The sequence below is a fragment of the Macrobrachium rosenbergii genome, chromosome 20 (assembly GCF_040412425.1).
Source record: "Macrobrachium rosenbergii isolate ZJJX-2024 chromosome 20, ASM4041242v1, whole genome shotgun sequence".
Taxonomy (NCBI): domain Eukaryota; kingdom Metazoa; phylum Arthropoda; class Malacostraca; order Decapoda; family Palaemonidae; genus Macrobrachium; species Macrobrachium rosenbergii.
In genome coordinates this window covers 20095626-20119054 of record NC_089760.1, presented here as the reverse complement: position 1 = coordinate 20119054, position 23429 = coordinate 20095626, and the positions used below count along the sequence as shown (strand labels likewise).

At 38.1% G+C, this 23429-nt stretch overlaps 2 protein-coding genes across 38 annotated transcripts in view; one reads left to right on the top strand and one right to left on the bottom strand.

Annotated features, from left to right (window-relative positions):
- The window catches only part of LOC136849122 (5-phosphohydroxy-L-lysine phospho-lyase-like), a 128076-nt gene that overhangs the window by 64728 nt on the left and 39919 nt on the right, over positions 1-23429 (bottom strand). For 5 of the 37 annotated variants that reach the window (XM_067122112.1, XM_067122124.1, XM_067122118.1 and 2 more), the window contains exon 1: positions 11735-11874. The exons of 15 other annotated variants lie outside the window; for them this stretch is intronic. The gene's annotated coding sequence lies outside the window, so the exon portion shown is untranslated. Of the gene's footprint in view, positions 1-11698; positions 11875-11895; positions 11930-23429 lie in introns of those variants that run through there. 17 more of the 37 variants (XM_067122111.1, XM_067122123.1, XM_067122117.1 and 14 more) reach the window with 8 other exon arrangements.
- The window catches only part of LOC136849127 (arylsulfatase A-like), a 56640-nt gene continuing 45010 nt past the window's right edge, over positions 11800-23429 (top strand). Inside the window, exon 1 of the mRNA XM_067122149.1 lies at positions 11800-11940. The gene's annotated coding sequence lies outside the window, so the exon portion shown is untranslated. The remainder of the gene's footprint in view (positions 11941-23429) is intronic.

Here is a 23429-nt window from a genome sequence, read left to right as displayed (position 1 = left end):
TAACATGACAGCAAGTTATGGAAATTGTGCATCACCGCGTATTAGAGCACAGATGCATAGTCCACCTTCACAGCTTGGGTGACAGGGGAGATTACGAGGAATTATATAACGGTCAATGGAGCCGGACCCAGCCAGTCAGGTTTTAGACGGATGAATTTACAAGTGCGATTATCAGAGTAGGTTTTACGTAAGTCCTCAGTACAAACCTAAATTATAAACTGAGGCGATTTATCAAGAGATCTGTAATGAAAATCGTATGATTACTGTTACAAACTGGCGTTACGTCAGAAAAGTTATTAAAGCTGATGATAAGCTTTATTGGAATACAATAATAAGACAGAAATTAACAAAAGGTGCGGATAAACATGACATGACTGGATTATATATATATATATATATATATATATATATATATATATATATATATATATATATATATATATATATATAATCTTTAAATCGTTATTTAATCTTTACTAAAACGGGAAATACAACGGTACTAACTAAAAGATTTTATGAGAGCAAAATTATCTTCCAAAGCTCCCATTTCAGAGAGAGAGAGAGAGAGAGATCTGTGACATCAGTAAAGCAAGATGAATTAGTTGCCAGCAGCAAATGGAGTTATTTTGTAAAGAGAGTGCGCATAAATCATCCCGATATTTCAGCACAAATACTATATACTTCAAAATATACCATCGCTGGAAAGTGAGAGAATAGTTTATCTCTTTAATTTTCGATGAAAAATTTTCACATCAGGTCAGATTCCAATAACTACCAGCCATCTCCCTTCCTTCAGTGATCTCTTTGGGTTATTGAAAGTTGACCGCTCTGCTCTTATGTAAAGCCCTGGAATCTATATACACACCTGCTTCTACATAATAAAGGGATGTTCTGAATGACCCGCAGTGCTATTATTGGCGTTTCTAACGAGTTTTTCCATAAGGTCGTATCCTGGGACCCGTTGTGTTAATAGCCCTTGCTAGACAAGTAAGACTGTTGGCCTTTAAAAAGATGATACAGCAATTAAGGCGAAATTAAATCTAGAGTCGAGGAGGAAGGGAAGTATGAAGCTCTGCATTAATTCGTTTCAGTACTGTGACAAACGTTATGTTATCTTTTCTGAGTTGATTTACCGACATAAAGATGGCACATAATCCAATAAGGAACCATATACTGATAGCCTATGAATGGCTATTTTAACCTGCCTATGTTAAAAGTCTACACGTATTTGGAGCTAATTTTACCACTGTTACCTGAGAAATAAAGCCACAGACTTTTTCCTTTTATCACAGAAACAATTAGAGAAATGACATGGACAAGAGCTTGAAAGTCTGTGACAATCTCATTACCCTCAAAAGGCATTGGTGGTTGCGTCCGGGTTATTGCTTTTAACAAAGCCGCCAGTACAAAAACAAAAATATCCTCACTGTAGCAACTTCGAAACCTCTGGGAAGTGAAAGTACTGCACCAGCATACCATGATGCACATAATAATATTCCGCTGTTATTACGATAACCTCAGTATCAATATAGAAAGAAATCCTATGCTCTGGGGAAACTTAGCAAACCTATATATCATTTTAAATTAAGAAAACCAAAGGTTCAACTGGAAATGAGACTGTTTAATCTGCGTGCGATTAGCGCTGTAAATAAAAAATTCTACTTTCTGCGCCCTACGATATATTATAACTCCTTCATATTTCGAAGGATGCCCATATCAAGAAACATCCTAGGCCTACTCATCTATTCACTTACGGCTGTCACATCACATTCACAATAAATTTTACTTCGCATGCGGGTACGCTGACATCACCGACGGGAATCTGTAACCTTAAAACTCCTACCTAATGGGGGAACAACCGTCAGGCTGCTTTGCAGAAGTGGCTATTCCTCAATCATCCACTTCAATTAAGATTTCTTAATTTCACTGTCTTTTACTCCGGTATATTTTTCTATTTTTCACGAAGCAGATCTATCGACGTATAGTCCCAATAAAATGGATGCACTTTTTTCTCTAAGCTCTATTCCTTTCTTTTCAAGCCTATGTTATTTAATTTTCCTTTGAAATGTGTATGTTACGTAATAAGACAGAGAGAGAGAGAGAGAGAGAGAGAGAGAGAGAGAGAGAGAGAGAGAGAGAGAGAGAGAGCTTCGTACTCGGTAACCTCAGAGTGTCACTTATGTAAGCGTACCCTTGTCCCAAATGGGAACACATGCGTCCGCTATATACACGTGCAGCCTGTTTGTATTATTGGCCTCTCTTAATGTGAAATTAAATCCGACATTTGTAACAATCATTCGTGCAATGCCTGTGTACTCCTTTATTTTCCGCGGATAATTAACACGTGACTCCCGGTCGAGAGAGCGTTATCCAATCTGCCATACATGAATTAATTAATAATTACGTTATATAATCGACATTTATATAAAGCAAGCACAATTTCGCTTGTATCTGAACTGATGCATTCAAGTACAAAGCTGGTATGAACACGGGAGAATGGGACATAACAGATGGAAGAAATAGTTTACCTATAATCCGCACCTTATTGCCAATCAAATTATTAAAGAGGGAGCTTTTAAATGGAAAGCGCCTTTATCTCTATGGCCAGTGAGTGTGCGCGGTGCATCCTTTACACGTTTGATGCGATATCTAACAAGTGGGAAAGGCTAACAGATTGCTGAAGAATGGACTTGAATCACCTTTTTCACGCAGATTCAATGACACAGCTCCTTACTAGGGAACACCTTTTTATATAAATACACAGGTGTTTTTCTACAATTAACGATGTAACACCCCAAATTTTACATGTTTGGTTGAAAATATCAGGGATTTCATAATTCTTCGAAATAACGCTTTCAATGCGTGACGTCAAGTTCATTGAAACCAGATTTTTCAGTTTTGGGTGCCCCCTCCCCTCTCTCTCTCTCTCTCTACACACACACACACACACACACACACACACGCATACGGGAACCAGATATTGTAAGTATCGATCAGGCTCATGAAGAATAACACGACGAGCAAAATGTGGTTTAAAGCGTATCCGAACACAATGACATCCAAATATAAGACTCCAATGAACCAAACCCACCACGCTGCACACAATGACATCCAAATATAAGACTCCAATGAACCAAACCCACCACGCTGCAAAGTTCAGCCTGGAAAACGAACGGCATTGTGAACGAAAGTCGTGTTGGATGCGTTCCACAAGAGTCAAGTCTGCCTAACAACTAAGAACATCAACTGGACGAAGACCCTTAGCACTCTCCTTCTGGGTAAACTGACTTGACGTTTCTCAATTAGCTACAGAGAGACAAAAGCCTTACAGAACATGTGAATCATTTATGAATGACAGCGCGCGATATGAACAACGAACAATTGTTGTCGACTTTAGTATATATTGACGAAACGCTGCTAAAGTAACCTCGGAGCTTACGTTAGCGAAGCTGCTCCGCACTTCATAGTCGTCGACGTCATCAGTGCCTCTATCGGAGACAGTGTGTTTCACTTTCACTTTGTTTGGTATGTACAGCCCTCCACACGGATAATTCCCTCTCTGGCGGGCCCTTGTACGTTTTCAAAATAAGGTGCTTCTTATATTTTATAAAACTATCGTAGCTCCCGCAGAATAGTAGTCTTATCGTAGTTCCTGCAGAATAGGAGAGTCTTTAGTTCTTTTTTAAATCTGCTCTCTTCTTGTATTATAGTGCAAAGAAGATTATTAGTCAAAGCCATGATCCGTATTATTTTTCACCTTTGACACATTCTATATACTGTGCACTTATTGCCATCATAAGTTTTATGTTTAGTATCACTATGGCCTTTCTTTACATAATTTTTACACTTGATGTTGCTAGCACATTCATTTGATTTGTAATTTTCACCACATCTAGGGCAAGCTTGGTCATTTCTACAATTTGTTGCGCTGTGACCAAATTCGTGGCATTTATAGCATTGATATGGCATGTAACAGTCGTATACTTTGCAACGGCTATACAGCGTACACAATTTGTCACATCTATCATAGACAGCCTTTCGTATTTGTGGTGTGCATTTAATGATATAGCGGTTATATTTGTCATCTTTAGCTAGCATTTCCTTTACAATTTTCAGGTCGTCATTTTCAGAAATAAGGCTGCTATCCATGGTTTTTTCTTTACAATGTCATCTTCATCCTTCGGGACATAGACTACTTTTATTTTTTGTTTAAGTTTACCCTTCTCATTTACTGATGCACTGCTGATTTTCTGAATCTCCGTTTTTGTTTTTTCTCAGTTTTTCCTGTCAGAAAATCTTACAAGTAATTGTCCATCTCTTGTTGTTTTAACCTGTTCAACTAGCGCAGTTATTTTAATCATAATTACGTCACTAGTTTTCTGAGCCGAATCCTGAATCAACTTTGTTAATATCTCTGTTTTCTTTTATTTCTTCAAGTTCATCTTCAGTGAGTTTTTTGTATGTCGTTCAGAACTCTTGCAATTATTACAGATGTACAATATGTCATCGCTACGAAGTATGGGTGTGTATCCGACCTCGATACCTGAATATTCATAATGAGACCATGCGTCACACATTTCACAGTAAGCTCCTTCATCGTCAACTTCCCAAGAACAATGTCCGCAGGTTGCTGACTCTCTCTCGATTTGGGTTGACTAATCCTTCTCCAGTAGTTTATTTTGTGTTCCATCTTTACATGCTGCTTCGATAATTATGAGGTAATGTTCGTATGATAGCTTGATCTTCCCTTTACTTGAATTAATTTCTACAGTATTTATTTTCTCTTTTTCCTTCCTCCTCTACGTATTCGCTTTGAACATCGTTCAAGTCAGGCACTTTTCACAGAGCAGTTCACAGACACGTCCTACCAGCACGAAAGCCTTTGTTCCCTACTGAACGCAATCGCCGGATAGGAGAAAAAATGTGTTAGCGGGTTTCAAATATAGCAGACGTGAAACGCGCGGTGATTTACTAATGAAATACGTCTTGCTGTAAAAGGTGGCAACCTTTACTGAAAAAGAGTTCAAGTACAGAATTCTCGGAAGAATCTGTAGTAGTTTTGAGTGATAGTGGTTTATTTTTTTACGTCGGACAGTATGTGAATTCAAGTTTTTTTTTTTAGTGACTTTTTGGGGATATAACACTAAAGGGAGGCGAAAAATGATGAGGGAAATTCAGAATCAAAACCTGGAAGCGCAGATCACTTCATCGTTAAAAAACAAGAAAAAAAAATTAGAAAAAACCCAAAACGAGTTAAAATGCGAACCAAAAAAGTTTAGGGGGAGAGGGGGAATTCTCTATGAAGTCTCCTTATAATCGACTCGTATGTAAAAAATTGCTGTTCAACTTGAAATATCTGAATTAAAAATCTATATTACACTGTAATAAAATTCCCATTTCCAAAACCTGCACCATCATAATACACATGAATGCACATTTCAGAAGTTTAGATTCCTCTTGAACTTTTTTATCCTATTTTTGTAACAGGCCTAATTCATTAATGGGAGCTTATATCTATGTCACACAACAAAAGGATTTGCAATTCCACGGAATTCGCATTACGTTTAAGGCGAGGCCTATACCACATTATTAAATTATGTTAAACGGGGATGGACGAAATGAACAAGGCGCAACTATGAGGTAGATATTTCTACAGAAGGTGAAAGTGATGGAAAAGGTAAACTACTTTACCAGAGGAAAAAACCAACTAATGAGTCCCATTGGTTTAACAGCAAAGCCTTTTCTTGATGCGGAAGATACTGTGAGAGCATCTCAGTGTTTTTACTCACTAATTAACCGTACTAGGAATATCTTTTCTGGAGGATGCAAGAATAATATCGTTCATTCTTTTACTAAACAGTGTAAGTAGACCATATTTCAACATGCTTTTTCACGCTATGTTGTTAAATCGTCAGTTCTTTTCTCCGCAGAGCATCATCACAGCTATGACTTGGCCTTTTCCATCTTCGTCTAAAGCAATGATGTTACACTGACGTATCCAGGTTAACAAGGAAAAACTATTGCAAAAATCATTAAAGAAATGCAAACTCGACATAACAATCTACGATACATAAATATGCTTCAGCGGTTCTGAGGTTAAAAATTAATCACAGTGTACAAAAGGAACGCTACTGACTAGTGAAAAATAAATGTGAATTAAGGTATGATTACGGGGGTTAAATAGAAACCAGGAAGATGGAGAAGTGACTTAACACGGAAGATAGGAGAACGGAAGCATTTCATTTATATTGGGAGCAAGAGTAACAGGTGATAGCGAGAAGATGAAGCAAGAAAGACAGGATGGCATGTGCAACCCATTAGGAAGAGACTAATAGTATCCATGAAGGCTAAAGTGGGAATGTATGAATAAATTATTGAGCCAACGCTCCTTGATATGGCAGGAAAGTACATCTTCCTGATATATATATATATATATATATATATATATATATATATATATATATATATATATATATATATATATATATATATATATATATATATATAGGTTCTATTATAGGTTTTATATGATTTCTACAGCGGTTCTTCAACGAAAACCTGGTCAGAATGACGGGCATCACGAAGATCAATTCAACTGGGTACGGTTCTCTGAAGAACTCTTTAAATTAACCAGATTTGTACTTTGCGACGGTTAACAGTGTTCCCGCATCACAGGGTAAGGTATGGATGTTAGGCTTACTAGATGCTAAGTAGGATGCTTTTAATACAGGTCACCAAAATCTGTGGGAGAAAGTCAGATCGCTGACTTCATATCAGACCTCCCTTACCGAGACAAATCCTACACCACGTAAGTCCTGTCAATTCATATCACTAATGATGACAAACGTAAATCATATATTTTTTTTAATATAACACCAAGTTATCCTAGCTTTGGGTCTGATAAACTTCATATACACAATGCATTACTTATTGCTATTTTTTTTTATATAAAACATGTCAGTCATATAATCACAACTCGAGTGATAAAGGGAAACGGGAAAACACTTCTGCAAATTACAGTAGTGGCATAATCTGCACTTCTGCAATGATGTGGACTCTGAGGAAGAATATCTGACACCTGTAATGGAGAGCAATAAACTACCTGTATTTTCCTTCTAGAAACACGGTTTTTACAAAGAAGCTGATCAAAACTCAACAAACTTTGTCCCGCTGTCTGTGACATTACGAAGTTCCGGAGCCATGTTTGAATTCAGTCACAACATTGAATGGAAAGCATCTGAATCATGAGATATTAATTTTTGAAGTGTCAATGAAATATAAAAACAACTTGAAAAAAATTTAAGAGCAACTTCGTAAGTTATGAAATTAATACTAACAATACCCACCAGCAATTTACACTAATTATCTAAACCTCACGTACACAAATCAAGACAACAGATGTCCCCGCGAGCAGCACTCTCAATTAGGAGACATCAATACAATAATATTGAGAATACAACATACTGTATAAGGTGAAACGTGCATACTACATTAATAATTCACCAAACAGCATTCTAATTAGACCTTCGATCACCGAAAAAAAAAGTCCAAAAGATAGTGGAGGAAAATGTGGTTAGACGCACAACTATGCTAGAGAACTATTACCAAAGACCGTGGAAGGCATGCCAAGTCAAGACAATTTACAAGGTCTGCACAACGTTAGTTATATGGTCATCACAGGACTATAACTGCAACCGCACATAAACAGAGCTGAACTAAACAAAACATAACTGAAAGAAGAGTTCCAGAGCAAATTTAGTAATGATAATGTAAAGCAATTATTGTTCTCAACTACTGTATCGAGTAACCACCTGTACTACACTGAACGTACAAGGTAATACGAGCAGAAAATTTTGCATTACTTGTATTTCAAACTTTGTCATATATATATGTACTAAGTATATTATGTGTATATCTATATATATATATATAAATATATATATATATATATATATATATATATATATATGAATGTCTTTCCTGTAATACTACAGTGTAATATGAATATAAGAAGGCCCATAAAACACTATTTAAACGTTTGAAACCATATATTTCGGGCACTAGCTTCTGTGCCCCTGTTCACTAGTAGAATATGGACAGGTGGAAAGTTACAATGGTATATATACAAAAACATAAAGGTGTGGCCCTAGGCCTCCGATGCTATGGAGGTGGCGTTTCTTAAGGGGGAGAATGGCCAAATTCCTAGTGGTTTTGGCCTCATTAGCTCCCGTTTGGCGATGGATCTGGCGGTCGCGTTTCTGGGTCATCTTCTTCATGAGGGGATTTGAGGATTAAGGTGTCGATGTCATCCGATTTCCAATGTCCTCCTGACAGGTTCATATTGTTGGTTTGATTGATGATAGCAGATTCCAGTATCCTTCTTTTGTACGGACAGCTACTTTTGAAAACCAACTCCGCCACTCAGTTAATGGCATGCCCTGTATTTCTGATATCAGGAAATACAGGGCATGCCATAACTGGAGTGGGTGGAGTTGGTTTTCAAAAGTAGCTGTCCGTACAAAAGAAGGATACTGGAATCTGCTATCATCAATCAAACCAACAATATGAACCTGTCAGAGGACATTGGAAATCGGATGACATCGACACCTTAATCCTCAAATCCCTCATGAAGAAGATGACCCAGGAAACGCGACCGCCAGATCCATCGCCAAACGGAGCTAATGAGGCCAAAAACCACTAGGGAATTTGGCCATTTCCTCCTTAAGAAACGCCACCTCCATAGCATCGGAGGCCTAGGGCCACACCTTTATGTTTTTGTATATATTCCATTGTAACTTTCCACCTGTCCATATTCTACCAGTGAACAGGGGCACAGAAGCTAGTGCCTGAAATATATGGTTTCAACGTTTAAATAGTGTTTTATGGGCCTTCTTATATTCATATATATATATATATATATATATATATATATATATATATATATATATATATATATATATATATATATATATATATATATAAATGGATGTATGTATTTATGTGTGTGTGTTTGTTCCCACATAACTCTGAACCTTATTGAGCAATTTCAACCAAACTTAGTACACATATGACTTACTATCTGGGAAAGAATACTGTGGGGGTAAGACATCACTGGCAACAAAGGGGGTGGGGGTGGGAAGGGGGTGACGTAAAAATAACCAAAAACGACAGATATTAGTGTCTAATCCATAGTTTTTGCGGTTGCTGAGATGAACAGTGACACTCCCGATGCCCTTTAAGTCCAAGTTCAGCCCCGGTAGGAAGTGGGGGTGGGAAGGGGGTTATGTAAAAAATAACCGAAAATAACAGATATTAGTGTCTAATCCATAGTTTTCGAGGTTGCTGAGATGAATAGTGACACTCCCAATGCCCTTTAAGTTCAAGTTCAGCCCTGATAGGAAGTGGGGGTGAGAAGGGGTGGGAAGGGGGTGACATGTAAAAATAACTGGAAACAACAGATATTATATGGGAAGGGGGTGACATGTAAAAATAACTGGAAACAACAGATATTATATAGTGTCTAATCCATAGTTTTCGAGGTCGCCGAGATGAATAGTAATACACCTGATGCCCTTTAAGTCCAAGTTCAGGCCCAAAAGGAAGTGGGGGGTGGGAAGGGGGCGACGTAAAAAATAACCGAAAACAACAAATATTAGTGTCTAATCCATAGTTTTCGAGGTTGCTGAGATAAATAGTGACACTCCCGATGCCCTTCAAGTTCAAGTTCAGCCCCGATAGGAAGTGGGGGTGGGAAGGGGGTGACATAAAAAATAACCGAAAATAACAGATTAATATTAGTGTCTAATCCATAGTTTTCGAGGTCTCTGAGATGAATAGTGACACTCCCAATGCCCTTTAAGTCCAAGTTCAGCCCTGATAGGAAGTGGGGGTAAGAAGGGGTGGGAAGGGGGTGACATGTAAAAACAACCGAAAACAACAGAGATTAGTGTGTAATCCATAGTTTTGAGGTTGCCGAGATGAATAGTAATACTCCTGATGCCCTTTAAGTCCAAGTTCAGCCCAGATAGGAAGGGGGGTGAGAAGGGATGGGAAGGGGGTGACATGAAAAAAAAAATATATATTTATATAATTTATTTATATATATTATAATACATATATAAATATATATTATATATATATATTTATATGGTCTGGTTAAACTAAGATATATATACTAAACTTTATGAAATTTTAACACACCGTGATTTATATACAATCATGAAGCTGCAAATGTCGTTTAATATCCAATTCACGCTACTTTCAGTAATATTCCCGATGGGGAATGGTGATCGTAAGGGTATTATAAGTGATAAATTGATCGTTGATAGGTATTGGGTCGACGGATCGAGACGCGGCGGTACCGATCCATTTATCACTTATAATTTCTCTTTAGATGATCATTCCCAATCAGGGATATTCCCGAAGTAGCATGAATTGAATATTAAACGACATTTGTAGCTTCTTGATTGTATATAAACCACGGTATGTTAAAATTTTATAAATATATATATACATAAAATATACAGTAAGTATATATATATATATATATATATATATATATATATATATATATATATATATATATATATATATATATATATATATAGCTTCATAGGCACACAGGAAATCAATTAATGTTTTGACCTATTCTTTCACGATGAACTATTTTCATCTCGGTACCAGAAAGTTAACCAACTTAACACTTTAAAGTCGTTATTTCCCACCTGTATTTTCTATATAATGCTAAAGTCACCTACCTACTTCTCAATTCACCTGTGTCTGGGTTTCTATATTAATACTACGGTCACCTACCTACTTATCAATTCACCTGTGATCTGGGCTGACGTAGAGTCAACTGAAATATAAGATCAGCTTCCAGAGAACGCTGTCATATAACAGTAAATGGACAAACGACGTATAAACTATTAAGTATAATTATAAATAATAAATGTAACTCAAAATACCTGTGTTATGAAATCGAAATATAATGACTGGTTAGGAAGTTTTAAAACCAAAGAAATCAAAGAAAATAAATAGAAAAGACATGGAAGGGTACTCAAAAAGAAACTTGTTTCCTCTCTGGTCCTCTTTATGTAACTACAAAAATTAATAAAACACCATATGAATTAAAAAAAATCCTTTTTTAAAAAGTCATGAGCACAGGTCAACAAATAACATTGAGTGAGTAAATGTCATCGAAAATGAAAAAGATTCTCGTTAAAAGGTGAAAGCTGTTGGCTCCCTTTGTTAGTATCAAAGCCCTCCCACCTCCCCCCTAACTATACTCATCTCGATTTCGTCCGAGTTTATTAAGATGTCTGTCTGTGAATGAGAACACACACATATTGAGAAAAGTTTTTCAAAAGAATGGGCATATATTTCAAAAGATTGGGCAAATGTGGTGCCTCATCCTCCTGGCTCCACGGCCCAAGAACAGCTAATTCACTATAGAAATCAACAAAGCACTAAAACTTAAGGATATGCCACAAGTCGTTTCCCCTCTTACTGTGAGAGGCAATGGCAGATATCATTTATGGGTACAACAGCATCTTCGTATACGGTAAATGACAGCTTTCTGTCACTCTGCTTCCTCATATACGGCAAATGACAGCTTTCTACCACTTTAAATCACCCGCCGTCTATCACTCAAGAAGAACGAGTCACAATTTTCGGCCTCTCGCGTCTCTAGGCTACTTACACTGTAAACAATCCCTCTTCACTGCACAGACATTACCACGAGATAGTGATGGCGCTCCCACACCGCGATCTTCCGCAGCAGTAATATATTTAAGCAATATACAACATCACAAACGGCATGGCGATGAGGTCAATGACAGGTCTTAGATTGCACTGAAAGTCGACTACAACCAGGCCAAACACGCTTGCCAATGCCACCTCTCTCGCTGAGTCTTCCCTTCACTACTTGGACGAACATTCAAGGTAATGTAACGTTTCGTACGAATGCCAGCTTATTTTCTTTTTATTTACCTTTGATTTCATTTTTCATTTGTTATCGTATGTGGTGTCACTTTCATTTTGGTCGCTTCTGGAGTACGTATTGTTGTTATCGTATGGTCATACTTGCCATTTTAGATTTGATCATATGGGGGTTCGTTATACGGCCGCCAACGTCGCATTCCTGTCCGCTAACATACACGTGCAAGTCAACTTCCAACAATAGCGTAAAATTTACAGCCCATATATTTATTTCGTTGGGGGTGTTATTATGCATAAAATGACCATTCGCTATGCTCAGAAATACTTAATCAAACATACAGAACCTCAAAAATTCAAAGAAAAGAAATCAGGAACGTCAGTTTAAAGGGGCAACCGAACGAACGACAGGCGTGTTGTTCTAAACATCGCGTGATATGAACATCACGTGCGCCCAAACGAGCTATGATTTTCGAAAAGGAGCAAGAGCTCGCCCAGACGCCAAGTAGGATTACTGGTGGGAAAAAAGAATATTGTAACTCAGCAAGCGTTTTTATTTTTTTTTTTTATTCTGACACAATCCGCAGATGCTCTAAAAGGATAGAATTTTTATACCATTATCTGTTATTCCGTAGTGCTAGCGACCCGTCGCCGGTAATGGTCGTAAATCTTAGTTCGCAATGGATGTCTTCTTCCTTTTTCTTGACTGTCCTGGGCATGGGATCGAAAAGGATATGGTCCATGCCCAAAGGAAAGAGAAAACTTCCTATACCATCGAAAAAGGGATATTTAGCGCTTTACAACATAAATTATAGTTTTTTACTGTTGCTAACCAATATCAAATATCAATCGAGGACTTTCATTTGCTTTTATTAAATCCGCGATGTTTTGCATTTAAGTGGTTGAGGAAAGCCCTGTCAAATAACGGTTTATTCTTTTTTTTTCCTAGCATTCAAGTCAACTGACACACACACACACATATATATACATACATACATACATAGCTGTTTCCACTGGAAGGGGATGATTCTATAGAAAAAACAACACAGTGATCACTGCCACATTCATACTTTAGCTGCAAAATCGGGTATGAACATCCACAACATGAAACCTCCACAGCATTCAGTAAGAATGGTGATAATTGCAGTTGCATAGGCATGACTGTCTTCCCTAATTTGGCAGCAGATCCAAGCAATGTGAAAGGTAGCACGTCGCCAACCTATGCAACTTTCGCAATAACAGACAAAGCAACAAACAATACCTTATTTTTACTCTTCAGGCATAGTTTCATAGTTTTTAAGGGATCAGACTCCTTGAGGTTGTTTCAAACTTCTGTCACTTTGCAATAAAATTAAGATAATTGTGAACTGTGTATTAACAGACAAATTGTTCAAGAGTAAGAACCTTTAGGGAAAGAATCTCTTCACCAATTTTACATCCACTCAGCTTTTATAGCAAAAATACACAAGATCCCAAGGACAAAGTATTATGTAAGCAGAACTGTAAAAATACAATTTTTATTCAAAAATGAATAATGAAAGGCAACTCAAATCTGACCAGGATTTAACTCACACGAACACAGAAGTTAAAGCAAACTATATAAGTAATTAATAATGCGAGGGAGAATGGATTAAAAATGACAGAACTTTGCACCAAAGAATGAAATTCGATCTACTGAACTCTGTTACACGGAGCAGTAATGAAACAAAGCACAAAACAAGTAAAGGAAGTGTGGTATCAATCCCGCTAGGCATCAAAGGAACACACGGAACAGAAGAAAGAAAGAGTTTGCAATCAATATGAAAATATATTAATAAGAAACGCGAACTGTAAAGAGAAACAGTCACCGATAAAAAGTACTTACATATAACACGCATATATGCGTACATATTTGAAGTGTAATGTACAAATGCATCTTCGGTGAACAGCATACATCGTTAAATAACCTTTCTGGTTGAGGTTGTTTCCCAGGAAACCGCAAGAATCACTTTGTTATCTCTGCAGTGTACCGAAAGCGCCTCAATAATAACATATTTTATTTCTGTCCATGACTATATACAAATAGTGAATTGCAGGCACAGTAGAGACAGCACAAAACACAATTAGAAGATGAAATTGAACAGTTACACTGACAACATCACAGCTATTGTCATTGCTGCTAGCCTAATGACACATGTAGTATGCATATAAAAGCAAATGTGTCACTGAACAGTACTCACATTAAGTTGGCCCGTACAGAGGATATAACACTAAACGGCAGCAGTCCTTACAAGAAATATTAAAACTATTTATGCTACTGATGAGGAAAATATTTAAAAATAATTATAGTGAAGTTGATACACTATCAGCACAGGATGAGGCAAAAAATATTCTTATAAGGGAAGAAAAATAGTACAGAACTTATGAAGGAATCCTACACAACAGACCTTTCAATGAATTAAAATAAAACACAGAAATCTCATGAGGTAAACAAAAACAGAAGAGCACCGTCATTATGATACAGAAGTCTTGTTCTCCCAACTCTTCCATTTTTTTCTCTCTCTCTCGTTTGACTGATTGTTTGATTTATAGATTTTGGGCATACATGCCAAGCACTGGGGCAACTAAGGCCATTCAGCGCTGGAACGGAAACTGACAGTGAAAAAGTTTGAATGGTGTCACAGGAGGAAAGCCTCGCAGTTGCACTATGAATCAATTGTTAGGAGAGGGTGAACTGTAAGACGGAAAAAGAGAATATGAATGGAGATACAGTAAAAGGAATGAAAGAGGTTGCAGCTAGGGGCCGAAGGGACACTGCAAAGAATCTTAAGTAATGCCTACAGTGCACCGCATGAGGTGCACTGACGGCACTATCCCCCTACGGGGTCTCTCTCGTTTAATTGCGAAGATGATTTAGAACAGCGGGTCACAGATAATGACAGGGAAAGTCTAGGTGAGAGACTGAATAATAATACTGCAGTAATGAAAAGAAATAATAATACTGCGATAATGAAAAAAAAGTTTAACAATATCTGGATTTGAATAAAAACTTGACCTTATCACTTTCGCCTCCGGGGTCTTTCATTTTATAAGTTTAGAAGGCTTAAGTTCGAATAAATAATTTCACTCCAAAACCAGTTTCCATTAGAAATTTATCTTTCAGTGAAACCTAGCACTTATGGAAAGTAAAAAATTTAAGATGGTTTTCATATATTTCTTTGCTTTACTAGACGAGATCTCCATTCAGTGCAATGATTGCCTTGTTTTATTTCTTGTAGGCAACTTCGCCAAATAAATTTTAATAATGGAATGCTGAATTTCTACATAATAATCTACAAAATCCCAAACCCCCGTATGGGATGGGGGTAGTGCCATCAATGCACCTCACGCGGTGCACTGGAGGCATTACTTAAGGTTCCTTGCAGTGCCCCTTCGGCCCCTGGCTGCAACCCCTTTTATTCCTTTTACTGTACCTCGGTTCATATTCTCTCTCTTCCATCTTACTTTCTGCCCTCTCCTAACAATTGTCTCATAGTGCAACTGCAAGGCTTTCCTCCTGTTACACCTTTCAAACATTTTCACTGTTTCCCTTTTAGCGCTGAATGACCTCACAGGTCTCAGTGCTTGGCCTTTGGCCTAAATTTCACATTCTATCTAAAATCCCAAACATTTCCCTGATTTTTATACGCTTTATTTATTTTTTCCCTTCATATACGTTTATTGTAAAACGTGTCCGACTTATACAGTACGGAATTGAAATTGAAATATAAAATTTGGGCCACGGGCCAAGCGCTGGGACTTGTGAGGTCATTCTGCGCTGAAAGGGAAATTAAGTGTAAAGGAGGTTCTAAAGGTGTGACAGGAGGAAAACCTCTTAGATGCACTGAAACAATTGTTAGGAGAGGGTGGGAGTAAGATGGAAGATAATATGAACGGAGGTACAGTAACAGGAATGAAAGGGGCTACAACGAGGGGCCGAAGGGACACTGCAAAGAACTTTAAGCAACGCCTACAGTGCATCGCGTGAGGTGCACTCGTTTCGCAGACGGTCAGCAGAGCGTTTCCTTTCCCAAAATAGACCGAGTCCTTGGATGAGCGTTCAGAGCGGAGTCCTCAATATTTGTCGAGGAGCAAGTGAAGGAGTTATCGTGGATCAGTTTGAAATAACCTCAAACTCGAGGCCGATACGGCACCGACGGAGGTCTAGCCGAGATGTAAGCGATGTGTTAAGCCCATCCAAGTTGAAATCGATAGTTAACGGCGCGGTAGACCGACCGCTAGCTATTTATAGCTCTGAAAGAACTTGATATCGAGGAAAATACATCTCTATTTCGTGAAAGAAACTCATTAAATTGTTAATCATTTCTCAGTAGAATCTGATAGGAGCCTACGAATATACAGTGTTTGTGTGTAACTTTGTATGTGAAGTTTTGTGTGCAGGCGTCTTGACTGACTGTGTGTGTGTGTGTGTGTGTTGTAGATAACTTGATCAAGTATTTGATGTGTTGAGACAATTTCCCTTTAAGATATATTCAGCCATAAAATGTTTAATTTACAATTTATTCTATTTTCGTTGTGCATTATTAATTTTTATTTCATGTTACTTTGTGACTGTTCTTTCCTAGTTAGTGTTACAGTATAAAAGTAGAACGCTCAGTCTTGTTCCTTGCTAAGGACTTTGTCGGCTGAGAGAAGAGGATGGCCATCAAAAGTAGCCAGTGTTGATGATCAGTAATGCCTGTTTCTCTGTAATTCAGTGACAACCCATCATCTTCAAATAATAATAATAATAATAATAATAATAATAATAATAATAATAATAATAATAATAATAATAATAATCCATCCCAACAATCAAGGTTGAAAAATATTCGACCAACAAACGCGAGCACGAGGAATTCACACGTGACAGTGCTACATTTCACCAAGGGTCTAGACCGCATTTAATTGGAAGAAGAAGAAGAAGAAGAAGAAGAAGAAGAAGAAGAAGAAGAAGAATAAGAAGAAGAAGAAGAAGAAGAAGAAGACTCCTGATTCACACCTAAAGAAATTCAATTTCTCAGGAGCTCTAACGTCACCCATGGCATGGCAACAATCAGAGCAATATTCTTGTGTGGTAAAAGAAAATAGTGGTAAAATATTTTATTTTACACAATACCACTTGGCAACTGTGACTGTGTCGAAAGACTTTCTCAGCATGGTTGGCATATCACCCCTTTTTCATGTGTGGTGTATGAACCAATCTCTCTCTCTCTCTCTCTCTCTCTCTCTCTCTCTCTCTCTCTCTCTCTCTCTCTCTCTCTCTCTCAAAATTCCACCTGATACAGTACAGTGCTTTTTATTTATGCTTTGCTGAAAAGGTTTTATCTCTGAGTCGAGGGAGCAACGCTTCTAGTGCACGACAGGAGAGCGAAGTTGCAAGTCCCTTATGGATAAAATATTCAAAAGTCTTTACATTTCAAGTCATACTGGATTCATGCGGATCTTCAGATGTGCCACATCACCATGAGCACGTAACAGAAAAGGGAATTAACGCGAGTTTATTTTACCCACCAATAAGAAATAAAACTTCAAGTAGTAGAGCGTGTCTCTGCACGACACGTATTCAAGACCACGTAAAAATATAAAAATTTCTTCAGCCGGTGACAGGCGGTTTTCATTGATAGTATTTCACCATTCACGGACTGTCGACTGTTCGTGCAACAACGTCATCAACGGCCCATTAACGCTAAAGTTGGCAGGAAGGTACCAATCAGGTGAAAATAAAAAATATGGGTAAAACTAGAGGATCGATAAAGGGCACAGCTAATGTCAGTGCACAATGGAGCAATAAAAACTACAGCAATAAAAGGTTAGATCGAAGATTACCGATAATGGTGTGCGAGCCGGATCAAACTGTTGTTGCTGTACCTCACGTAAATCAGTAACCACTACTCTGATATCTTCAGCATGAACTAGGCAAGATTTAAGGAAGCCGGATGTTGCCATGGGTTATCCAGTCGTCCTTTTGGTGAAACTACCTCCTTTAGCTGCAAGATAAAGCAGGAAAGCTAAAGATGAGGCTACTGGAAGAAACTGAAATTCTCCTCTGATGCTTCTGACGCCCACAACTCCACTCCTTTCCGTATAGGAGAGGTTCCTTAGCATGTGGCTTAAAACTCTTCCGCAAGGTAGTGAAGCTGCACACCAGCAAGCGAGGCATACAGGACAGGTTGTATGCACACCTTGCTTAAGGGTGACCAGGAGTAACTGCACTACAGTCTAACTCATTCTGTCTTTTAGCTAAAGCTTTGTAACCCAGACAGTTCATCCTTATGTCCAGGAACAAAAAACGAAACCAGCTTACGCGGGGAACTGGTATGGTTGGCTGGCATTACTTGCCAATAATTGGAAATCAGTCTCATTATGGCCCACAGTAAAAAATAATCCAAGTTATATAGCTGCTTGCATAATCAGATATAATGTTTTCATCGTTCCAATACAATTGCTGTGACGCAGAAGAGAACCTGCATGTGTAGGAGAGAGAGAGAGAGAGAGAGAGAGAGAGAGAGAGAGAGAGAGAGAGAGAGAGAGAGAGAGGAGAGAAGAGAGAAGGCCTAAGAAAAAAAAAAGGTAAAGCAGTTGGTGCAATCTTTATACAGTATACTTCACTATGCATCTGTAAGAAGAAAAGGAATGGTATAGAAAACAAGCTCAAAAGATACTCAGCTGCTTCTCAGGTCCAGTTACTTATAAATGCAAGTAGGAAAGTAAATTATATATATAAATATATATATATATATATATATATATATATATATATATATATAAACAATTAAATTCACACGGAATATGCAGGTATGGAAACGACGTTGGTGGTATTGGAAATGGCGGTTGTCCAGTGGGATGGTGGAAACCGCCATCGTCAGTCAAACGGAGAATTAGAATTTGTCAGAACACTTGAAATCAGATTTCAAGGGCGGGTTAATACCAAGACGCGTTCTCAAGCAAGTGTTCCACCGGATAAGCCCACCAGATTCGACACAGGTGGGAGCTAACGAGGATTAATAACATATTCCATATAAATACGCTTGTCACTCGATAATTGCCTAGAACCACCAGTGATCAAGATTGAAGATTTTCAATCGAAATATGTTTGTTTTGTTGTGTAATAAGTGTTTTTATGGGTTTTTAAACTTCATAGAATGTTGTTATATTACAGTAAAAAACACATTTATACATACATACACATATATGTGTATATATAGATAAAATTGCAATAGCTAATGCCTTCTTAACTTCTCGAATTCTTCACACTTTTTGGATACGCTTGTCACTGCAAAGCCTTGGATCCAAATGCAAGAAATATGAAGTAATTTTGATGTCTGGTAGCGGGAATCGAACCCGCATCTCGAGTAATCAGAACGAGGTCACGCTACCGACCTGGCCATGCCGGTCATTCACCTGTGTGAAGAATTCTATAAGTCAAGAGGGCATCTACCGGTAAAAAGTGACCAGTAATTCTGTGTGTATGTGTATGTATATATATATATATATATATATATATATATATATATATATATATATATATATATATATATATATATATATAGTGTGTGTGTGTGTGTGTGTGTGTATGCGCGCGTGCGTGTGTGTGTGTGTGTGTACTGTTACACGATCTTAATTCCAGCTAAAGGGGTGCCCAGTTGTTGCTATTTTGTTCCTCACTTGAGTTTGGTGATTTCATAACACTGATCTTTCTGATCGATGATTAAACTGTGATAAAAGTTTCCTGATGAAATTTCGTAAGTTACATCATAACGTTCATTTTTTTAACAAATTTCTTCTCATCTTTATTTATGTTATGTGCTAATTCAAGAAAATTTTCTTTATTTGCAAAGTTAAGAAAATGCTTGATAGAACGTAAATTATCAGTGATCTACCTTTGTAGTCACTCCCGTTATGCATACATACGTACATACGCTTATACATAATGTAAAATTTAATTATAAAATTATCAGCAATGCCACTAAAAAGATTCTTTTTACGATAACTCAACTATCGGTATTTTGAATTGTAGTCTATGGGATGAATAAAAAAAAAAGAAATGCAAGCCTCTGAAAATTTATTACGCTGCCATATAACCGCGAGAGAGAGAGAGAGAGAGAGAGAGAGAGAGAGAGAGAGAGAGAGAGAGAGAGAGAGAGAGAGAGAAATTATTTCTGTCCTTAGCACAGTCAACCTACATATGTATGGATGCAGATGGTGTTCACGAGCTCTGTTCTGGCATCATTTAGCATCTTGCCACCAAACAGCCAATTTTTATCCATATTATTACACAAATAAAGCAATGTACAATCGTTCAGTTGATGGTACAATACATGGTCACAAATATGTACTTCTTAGGCGTTTCCAACAACAGTGGTTGCTCGGTTAAGGCTCTGACAGCGAGATGCACAAGATGCCAGAAAATTGCTGGCTTGGCACCACTGCCATAAGAAACACAAATTGGAAAACTGGTTCCAGAACAGAGCTCAGAACGACCGGTTTGTCCTGTTTGATTTCCCATGGTGGAGAAGACGAACTTCATCCTCTATTCGGAAGGAAGCCCAACGTCTCATGAAAATTGAACATAAAATGATAAAAATCGTATTAACTTAAGACTTTGCATCTCTCTGTGGTGGGGAATTCATAATAATTAGCAACACTCATCGCCAGAGATTTAAGAGAACAAGCGCAGAAGGGTTTACTCTCTCTTGTGAAGTTTGTCTCTTTGTGTTTCGTTTGGTTCTCGGAGACTGCCTCCTTACACAAGTATCGCCTTGGTACCACTACTGCTACTATTAGAGATAATAACGATGTGGATACGCTCAGCATAGCTTGAAATTTCAATGGTAAGAAGTCCATGTTCAAAATAATTGTGTACTATCCATTTGTACTGAAGCGCATTTCAATATGAAACTAAACTTTATGCAGATCTGATCAATCTTTTTAATGCATCTGCATACACTTTCAGACGTAATATACAACTTTATTATTGTGGACTCCTTAGCAATAATAATAATGACCAAAAGAAGAATACGATAGAGAAGATGAAAATTGGACATAATTCAACGAAGCAGCTGTTTTTAAGAAAAGTGCAGTTCCGACATGCTTCGCATCGCATAATTGTGGCGAGGAAGCGGAAGGCCACGTAAATGAAATGTCATGTGATTTCAGCATGTGCTTCAGATACTGGATGAATTATTCATAGCGAATAAAAGGCGGGGCGAGGGGGGGCACAAGGAAGTAGATGGTTGGTTGATTCTCTCAGGCCAACAAGTGGCTTTCTGACAAAATTTCGAACCCTCTCTTGTGTTGTTGCTTCTGAGCTGCGTGCGTGTGTCTGTCGAGGCTGTTGGGTATGAAGAGTTCACCGGGGACACGTGCTACGGCGAGGTCTGAAGTTCGAATGCAGAACGAAAGGAAAATTTTGGATTCTGGAGGGTGGGGTATGAAGCAAACACTGGGAAGGAGTCGCAAGCGTGACGTCATCTTGTCTGTAGCCAGCCAACCGCCAATGGATCTATAAAGACCGGTGCGTTTTGGGTCCGAAGAGAGGAAGGCAACTAACAAACACACGCTCGTCTCGAGAACGCCAAATATTAAGGCCATTCTTCCTCAGTGATCCTTATCTCATACTGGTTCCGCAGTTTTACAAAATACGAGCCTACTCTGTTAATTGCTCACTTAGATATACTGCTCACTTAGATATACTTCACAGCGATAAAGATATATTATTAATATTGCAGAGTACTTGTGGACATAAGCCATATTGCGATAAACTTCGGGAACTGAATGCTTCAACAAAGTGTAGCCTAGGTGCGAAGTACACAAATAACTCATCATAAGTTCTATTTTAACAGAAAGGTCCCACATCCGCACTTTTCGATGAAAGTTGGTTAATTTGTAAAACTGTTTGTAACTGTACACAAGAGACTTTTGCTGCCAAATTCACTGCGTCGTCATTTCTGTTTTTGTTGTTTCTTTGTACAACTTCATTTCGTATTTGAGCAAAAAAAAACACGATTTTGTTGTTTACTCAAACTAGCATACACAACCAATAAGAACTGAACTGTCTGATTTTTGCACAGACCATTATATTTCTTCCGGGGGTAAGTCGTAACTGCTCTGGCCAAATATGGTGATGTAAAAGACGACGAGTGAGAAGACTCTCGTGGAAAGCCCGTGAGAAACGCGTAGACCAAGGTCTTCGGGGCAGACGTGCTTCTAAAGTCAGCTTACGAAAGTTACGTCATTTCAACGACTGTTTTCGCAGCTTATCCCTTACATGAACACTGAATATACTCCAAAGATATCGTATTGCTATTGCTACATCTTTTGAAAATCATCTACTTTTGCATGTCAACATTTTTAACACCACTAGCAATGGGTTTCAAAATATCTACACTGGAACAGAAACAAGAACACCATCACCAGCCTAGGGAACATGTTCAGTTGGTTGCCCCACAACAAGCTCAGTTGCTGCAGCAGTGAGAGTGACTTTCCCTTTCTTTCTAACGATTCAGGGAGCAATGAAAAAAGGAGAGAGCGTTTTCTAAAATGGAATGATACTTTGGACGGCAAATCACCAAGGAAACTCGATCTCCAAGCTCCATGCCAAGGATTTCGACTCTGACATCCTTAACGATGTAGATAAAATTTAATGTGCGCTAATTCTACATGTATATTGATAACCAAGATACCAAGAACTTCTATGTAACTACAAACCAAAAGACGAATAAAATAGGAATTTCCTTTAAAAATTCGCTCGACTTAGTTCTCTTTTTGGATACAATTCAAATAACTTTCCATTAATGTCACAGGACGCCATCTTTATGCGTTTTTTCCAGTTACTGAGAAAAAACGTTCCATGTAGGTAAGTGCACGGGAGATCGATTACTTCGTCTGCCCAGGAGAGAGAGAGAGAGAGAGAGAGAGAGAGAGAGAGAGAGTCTAGATTCACAAACCTGAGTGCACCAGTAAGGAGGAGCTTTATCAAGAATAACGAAGGGCTTCTTTTTCCTGAATGACCAGGAGAGGGGTTAGCAATATCGCCAACATCGGCACATTCGTGAGGCTTCTCGTGCCTTACTGGTCAGCTTTGAGTACGGCAAAAATTTACATCAGCAGCTTTCATATGCTACAGTAAAACCTTCCCTAACACACTCTTAGGTCTTCTAGGAGCTGAGAGACAACAACATTCTTATGAAGCCCCATCTGCAGAATTTCACGATATTATTGAAGTTAATTTTTGCTTTCATGCCGATCTGTCTAGTAGGACTAGGCCTTGTTTTCTTTTAAGTTAATTTTTATCCACCGTATACTCATTACACAGAGTGATTCTGAAGGACACTTACTCATCACAGAATGGTCTTGCAATAAAGGGAAAATGTAGAATTTTTCTTTTCCACCAACATAAGGCACCAGTGACCTGTGATGATGACACAGCAGCGCCACCTGGAGAGCGACGTGTCTTGTGCAATATAAGGATTACT